Below are 8,163 nucleotides of genomic sequence, written 5' to 3'. Positions count from 1 at the left end.
TCCAATTATCTTAAAAAACAGTGTTCGGGCCATTGGAAGGAGGTGATCATTTAAGATGTCAACATCTTCGTCAAATTTCCAGTGAAAATACACAACGGCGTCACTCCACGTGATGATATCAATTTTCCCCTACTCACAATCTGAACGTCGCTGGCGATCTGAACTTCCTTGGCATTCCTTGCTCAATCCCAACTCCTGACTGAATATTCTTCAAGTTCTGTAAACTGTTGACAGAGGAATGTCATGTCTACTGTAGACGGAGGAATGTCATGTCTACTGTAGACGGAGGAATATCATGTCTACTGTAGACGGAGGAATGTCATGTCTACTGTAGACGGAGGAATGTCATGTCTACTGTAGACGGAGGAATGTCATGTCTACTGTAGACAGAGGAATGTCATGTCCATCAGCTAACTCTTTTGAATTAGTCACATCCCTTTCAAAATCATCTAGAACCAGCTTTCTTTTTTCATCTGCTGTCAAAACTGCTGGTCAACAAAGGCCAGGGGAGGTAACTTTTGATGTAAAACGGTTCACTCGTAAGTCTACAAGAGTTGCCTCCCATATTGAGTACCTTACTACGTAATGTAACACCTATATTAAATTTCTTTTATCAGTATTAGGAAGCAAAGATTTTCTCAATAATTTCTGGGAAAACTGTGTTATTATTATTATGCTAACATTTGTATAGCGCCGATATCCAGCTCAGCTGCTCAAAGGCGCTTTGTTTTTCCTCGATCACTGGATGTCAGTCTCAACGGCACATCGTATTATCAATCCCAACTCCATGGAGAGCACACAACTCTTGCAGCCACTAGACGCACCAAGTTAGTGTGGCTTTCCCATCCTTACGAGGAACCCATTCACAGCTGGGTGAACTGGGACACATAGTCACAGTGCTTTGTCCAAGTGTACTGCATGTTGCTGTGACCACCATCTGGTCATATACAAACGGATTCGTGGGTTCTTTTAAGTGCACAGGGTCGTGTACTGTACACTAGGGGTTGTGACAACACTGAAAGAGTCTGCACTAGGGGTGATCATGACTATTGAGGGGGAAACAACTATTGCGATAGCTATAGTCTATTGCGGCCAACTATTGCAATAATATTGCAATAGTCTTTTTCTCCTTGAATTGTCTGATTTGAAGTCATTTCCCAAATACAATCAAGCTGAAGTAGTTTCAGTGACAAGAAGCTTGAATCCCAGATCAAGTGTTGAAGAGGTAACAAGGGCGTGTAACTCTAAATCAAAGGGAACGAATCTGGTACTTCCTGTATTTTGAGCTACTCATTTATTAAGGGAAGTCAATTACTAAACCATCGATAGTCATACATACTATCGATGCATCGATAGTTGTTCGTTTCTACCATCGATTAATTGCTATCGGAGACTTAACAATTGCAATCCATCGATAGTTCGATGCATCGTTACAGGCCTGGTCTGCACACAAAGTGTCAGATTTTGAATTACTAATTTCTAAGGGAAGTGGCTTGGGAGTTGGGGGGTTTATGGAGAGACATTCTGATGACGTTTCATAATTTTGTCACATGGTCGAACCAAGAGCTCTCAAACCTGAAGATACATCCATTCCTCTTCTGTACTGGATTCTACTGAGAGTGGCTGAGTGAGTGAGTTTAGTTTTCGCCGCTATTAGCAATATTCCAGCAATTTCACGGCGGGGCGGCACAAGAAACAGGCTTGACACAAAGGCTACCCGTGAATATCCTGCTACTATGAACTCTCATACCTGAAGACATCCATTCCTCTTCTGTCCTGGATTCCAAAGCTACCCGTGAAGATCCGGGTTAGGATTGGTCTTAAGCAACCCATGTTTGTCGCAAGAGGCGACTACCGGGATTTGGTGGTCAGGCTCGCTGACTTGGTTGACACATGCCATCGTATACTGGCGTAGATCGAGGCTCATGATGTTGATCAGTGGATTGTCTGGTCGAGATCGATTGTTCAGAGACCACAGCCATATAGCTGGAATGCTGTTGAGAGAGTCATTACACAACAAACAAACAGACAAACAAACTGGTTTCCAAAGCTCCATAAAATGTACCACAGTAGCCCTGTCTCTATGATTAAACACAATCCTTATTACAATCCAGGAAGGGTTTTGCTTTTATTCACAGAATATGTTTGAGAACGTGGAATTAATACCCGAACTCCTGTGGAGTTTAGCAATGTCAGAACAAAAAGTATTAGTTCGGTAATGTGGACTAGAGGGATCGGGCGCTCATGTCATCGTACATCATTTTGTTACTGATGCCAACAAGAAGAAGACACAGTGTACCGGGGTTAAAACGTCTTGATACATGACATCATACACCCTTCATCGCCTGCCCTGTGGCTCAATAGGACCATCGTGGGTTACTGCATGCGATATGAGACGTTGCAGGTTCGATATACACTCAGGGGCAAAAGAAACGATACCAAACTTTTTACAATGATAATTTGTGTTTGGACTTTGATATTTTGAGTATTTATGGCTAGAAACATTCAACCGAACGCAACAAAGCTGACTCAATGAAACAGTGATGCACGTGCAAAGCAAGAACCCAGAAAATTGAACTTATTCACGAAGGTTTCGTGCACGTGCCCACATGACACACGTGACAAATATTCGGTATAAAAGCACGTGAAAATGTTAATGGACATCCACATTTTACGATTACATTTGCGACCATGCCGAGATTATCGCAAGAAGAGAGAGAAAGGGCAATTGGCATGATCCAGCTTGGCGCTACCTACAGTCACGTCGCCAGGATCTTCGGTTGTAGCCGATTGACAATAACCAGGCTGGTGACCCGTTACAGACAGACAGGCAGGACACAGGACAGGCCGATGAGTGGCAGACCTCGGGTCACGACCCCAGCTGAAGACCGTTACTTGCGTACCCTGCATTTGCGCAACCGATTCTTCACAGTGACATCATCAGCATCGACTGCGCTGGATCATCGTATCAGCCGAAGGAGGGTGTCCAGGAGACTTCGTCAGCATGGTATCCGAGCCTACAGACCCTACCGTGGTGTAGCACTGAGGCGCCTCCATCGACGTCGACGTGTGAGATGGGCACGTATCGTTCAAGGTTGGCAGCGCAGACAATGGGACAGAGTCTTGTTTACTGATGAGAGCAGATACCTCCTGAACAGACCTGACGGCAGGACACGAGTGCATCGACGCAGAGGAGAGCGGACGGCACGTTGCTGCGTGCAGGAGGTTGAGCCGTTTGGCGGTGGTGGCGTTATGGTGTGGGGAAAAAAGGGTGACAGAAAGACAGATCTGGTTGTTGTCGATGGGAATTTGAATGGGCAGCGTTATATCGACCAAGTCCTTCGGCCAGTTGTTCTACCCTTCCTACAACAGAATCCAAGAACCGTATTTCAACAGGACAACGTCCCATGTCACACAGCTCAACGTGTTCAACGGCTTTCTGAACGCCACAACGCTGTAGTCCTGCCATGGCCATCACGCTCTCCGGATCTTTCACCCATTGAGCATTTGTGGGACCATCTTGGGAGACAGATTCGTGCCAGACAGGTCGCCCCAGTGAACAGACAAACCCTTATCCAAGCTTTGAGGGAGGAGTGGAACAGGATACCTCCTCACGTGATCAGACGTCTGACCTCATCTGTTCGACGTCGTGTTAGAGCCTGCATCGATGCCGGTGATGACCACACTCGATAGTGACTCGCAGGAGTGTCTCTGTGTCGCAGACATTGACTTATCTCATCGTACTGGAGTGATCGAATACAGGACATATAATTATTATGTGTTTTTTTGCAACTATCTCAAACAATTATTGGCCTCGATTAATGAATTTGATTTTCCATGCTCCTCACCTATTTGTCTTCTCATTACAACATTAATTTTCTGTTTATCTTTTGTCATCTTTTATTAATTAGCCTCAATAATATGGTATCGTTTCTTTTGCCCCTGAGTGTACATGTACTTGCATGTAAAAATAATTAAAACTTTTAAGCATCTGCAAGTCAATATGAGAGTCACATTTAAAGGCCATTCTATAAAATAAATGTGTTTATTCAAATGAAAAATATTTCAGCAAGTCTCTGTTTAAAGAAGTACCTCTTATAAGGTTACTTTGAGACAGCAAAACACCTGCAATGCCATAGGCATAAATGACAGTGGGTTCATGACTATCGATTCAACTAATAATTGATCCTCGTACTTGCCTTACTTATATCATATCTAGGTCATTACACATATGCAATTTATTTCTCGACAAGGTAGTTATAATTCGGCATCTAATCCTTTTCATTACAAAACACGGCTGTCGGAAAGGCGTAACCATCGCGGAAGTGCTGCATGTTTTGTTTGTTGTTTAACGCCGCACTCACCTATTTTGCAGCGGTCTATAAATAATCGAGTCTGGACCGGACAATCAAGTGATCAACATCATGAACATCGATCTACACAATTGGATACGATGACTTGTGTTAACCAAGTCAGCGAGCCTGACCACCAGACCCCGATAGTCGCCTCTTAAGACAAGCATGGGTTACTGAAGACCAATTCTAACCCGGATCTTCACGGGTCAAGTGCTGCCAGTACGAAATGTGTTGTAAAACATCAATTATGTATACCCGTTTTATCGGTGTGAAATGTTCAGGAATGTCATATTGGACGAGGAATAATAGCTGCCTTAGGGACAATTAACACTCTCCCAAATTTGAACTAGGCTCATAGAATCAGTATCGTAAGCTGACAAAACCGAATAACACCAGGTGTTCGTGAAACTGGGGATCTCAACAACCAGCACGTGTCTTGGGATGGGACACCGCAGCTGATACTGCTGCGCCTGCTACGTCTGATATCACCACCACTCACTCACTACTACTACTACTACTACCAGTATTAGCAATAACAGTGGTAGTAGTAGTAGTAGTAGTAGTAGTTGTTGTAGTAGTAGTAGTAGTAGTAGTAGTAGTAGTAGTAGTAGTAGTAGTAGTAGTAGTAGTAGTAGTAGTAGTAATAGTAAGACTACAACCTGGTGTAACCATTCATCGCGACCTTGACGAACAACTACCGAATTATCCCACGAACCCATTATCCACGCTTGATAAACCATTAATTACGCCGCGCAACAAGCCGAGGCGGGTCTAGTTTAATGTCTACGATGGATTCCTAGTCCAGACGTAGTAACGATGTCACGCTTTGGTTAATGTTGATAAACTTCCGCAAGCGAGCACGTCCCTTTTAGGAATCCACAGGAAAGATAGCAAGTAGAGGACCTTCTTATTTTGACATTTCAAGACCATACAGTTCTATTAACTCTGAGGATTTCTGCTACAAATTCAGAAGATGCAGTTCACCATGGTTATAATACTATCGCTTCCCACTTGGCTTCTCATAGGATTTCTGGTGATGGTCATCCACCAACAGGCTTCTCTTCCCAGGACATGTCGACCACCATAGTGGTGCACCACATTGTCAGTGTTCTACCTTGCCTTGCCGGCTACTTGTCCATTCTTGCAATGTCATGAATGGGAACAGTATATACTGGAGATTCTAGATGCAGAGACACCAACACCTGTTCCCGCCATCTTTACTGATCACTTCATCGTGTTGGACTTGGTCATCACGAACTTTGACCCAAACATCACCTGTTCCCGCCATCTTTACTGATCACGTCCTTGTGTTGGACTTGGTCGTCACAAACTTTGACCCAAACATCACCTGTTCCCACCATCTTTACTGATCACTTCATCGTGTTGGACTTGGTCGTCACGAACTTTGACCCAAACATCACCTGTCCCCCTATCTTTTCTGATCACGTCCTTATGTTGGACTTGGTCGTCACGAACTTTGACCCAAACATCACCTGTTTCCACCATCTTTACTGATCACGTCCTTGTGTTGGACTTGGTCATCACGAACTTTGACCCAAACATCACCTGTTCCCGCCATCTTTACTGATCACTTCATCGTGTTGGACTTGGTCATCACGAACTTTGACCCAAACATCACCTGTTCCCGCCATCTTTACTGATCACGTCCTTGTGTTGGACTTGGTCGTCACAAACTTTGACCCAAACATCACCTGTTCCCGCCATCTTTACTGATCACTTCATCGTGTTGGACTTGGTCATCACGAACTTTGACCCAAACATCACCTGTTCCCGCCATCTTTACTGATCACGTCCTTGTGTTGGACTTGGTCGTCACAAACTTTGACCCAAACATCACCTGTTCCCACCATCTTTACTGATCACTTCATCGTGTTGGACTTGGTCGTCACGAACTTTGACCCAAACATCACCTGTCCCCCTATCTTTTCTGATCACGTCCTTATGTTGGACTTGGTCGTCACGAACTTTGACCCAAACATCACCTGTTTCCACCATCTTTACTGATCACGTCCTTGTGTTGGACTTGTTCATCACGAACTTTGACCCGAACATCACCTGTTCCCGACATCTTTACTGATCACATCATCGTGTTGGACTTGGTCATCACGAACTTTGACCCAAACATCACCTGTTCCCGACATCTTTACTGATCACGTCCTTGTGTTGGACTTGGTCATCACGAACTTTGACCCAAACATCACCTGTTCCCGCCATCTTTACTGATCACATCCTTGTGTTGGACTTGGTCATCACAAACTTTGACCCGAACATCACCTGTTCCCGCTATCTTTACTGATCACTTCATCGTGTTGGACTTGGTCATCACGAACTTTGACCCGAACATCACCTGTTCCCGCCATCTTTACTGATCACTTCATCGTGTTGGACTTGGTCATCACGAACTTTGACCCGAACATCACCTGTTCCCGCCATCTTTACTGATCACTTCATCGTGTTGGACTTGGTCATCACGAACTTTGACCCAAACATCACCTGTTCCCGCCATCTTTACTGATCACATCCTTGTGTTGGACTTGGTCATCACGAACTTTGACCCGAACATCACCTGTTCCCGCTATCTTTACTGATCACTTCATCGTGTTGGACTTGGTCATCACGAACTTTGACCCGAACATCACCTGTTCCCGCCATCTTTACTGATCACTTCATCGTGTTGGACTTGGTCATCACGAACTTTGACCCAAACATCACCTGTTCCCGCCATCTTTACTGATCACTCCCTTGTTGTGGACTTGGTCGTCACGAACTTTGACCCAAACATCACCTGTCCCCGCCATCTTTACTCGTCACCTCCTTGTGTTGGACTTGAACTTCACTAACAGAGAGAACACAGTAAAATCTTCCCGTCGTCTTTACCAGTGTCACGAAGACGGGTTTTAACATCTTCTAGCTCAAACAAATGTGGGTACAGATAGTTGTTAAATCAACATTCTAGACCATTGTTATGTGTGTCTGTAAGTGACTAGGTGGATTCTAACAACATCTCCATTCCATAGTTTGGGTAAATAATTTAACTAAAATCTGTTCCCCTTTTCAATTAAAAGACGAGTGTGGTTTGTTATCTATGCTCATAATCTGACTGTTTGCGGCAGATTTGGGTAGGAGAGTTTATTTGTCATATTAGAGGAAAATACTACAGTCCGTTTGAGAACGAAAAGCGAGATGCACGTGTATTAGTGACGTCAGAGACGTGTGATTACTGCTGATTGACAAAGTGAGAGAAAATGAAAGTCTATAATTTACAAAGTCTATGATTTCTTCAAGGATGAAAATGACAGGGGCTGACCCAAGTATGCAATTACTAAGTACATACAGCGCACTGCCTGTGCAGCCTGGGTACGTGTCATCTCGCCAGCTCAAAAAATTGTTGAGAACCCGTTAACGCACGTGCATCTCGCTTTTCGCGCTGTTCCTTTAGTTGCCCCTGCGCCCTGTAACAAACTTGGAAAACGCACAAATAAATGACATCTTTTCTATTCTTGTGACACAAATTATGCAATTTCTTCCTAGGGTCGGTCTGTTGGTTTCATTGCAGTCCGCGTTGGTTTGGTTCTTGTCTATTTGTTTTTGTGATAGATTGCAATTCATCGGTATCATTTTGTCTCAAAACGGACTGTAACAATTACCAACCCTGATGTTCTCGTTCCTCAAGTTCCAGCATTTATCCCAAGATGTGCCAGGTCTGTCTGTTCACAGTTCAGGTTTCATGTTCAGCCTCAAAACTTATTCAAAGAGCCCTGAGTTTTAGCCGATCAACTACAGTCTG

Source organism: Haliotis rubra, unplaced genomic scaffold, assembly GCF_003918875.1.
Source record: "Haliotis rubra isolate DU_JTF1 unplaced genomic scaffold, ASM391887v1 Scf296, whole genome shotgun sequence".
Classification (NCBI taxonomy): Eukaryota; Metazoa; Mollusca; class Gastropoda; order Lepetellida; family Haliotidae; genus Haliotis; species Haliotis rubra.
This window is presented reverse-complemented; position numbering follows the sequence as displayed.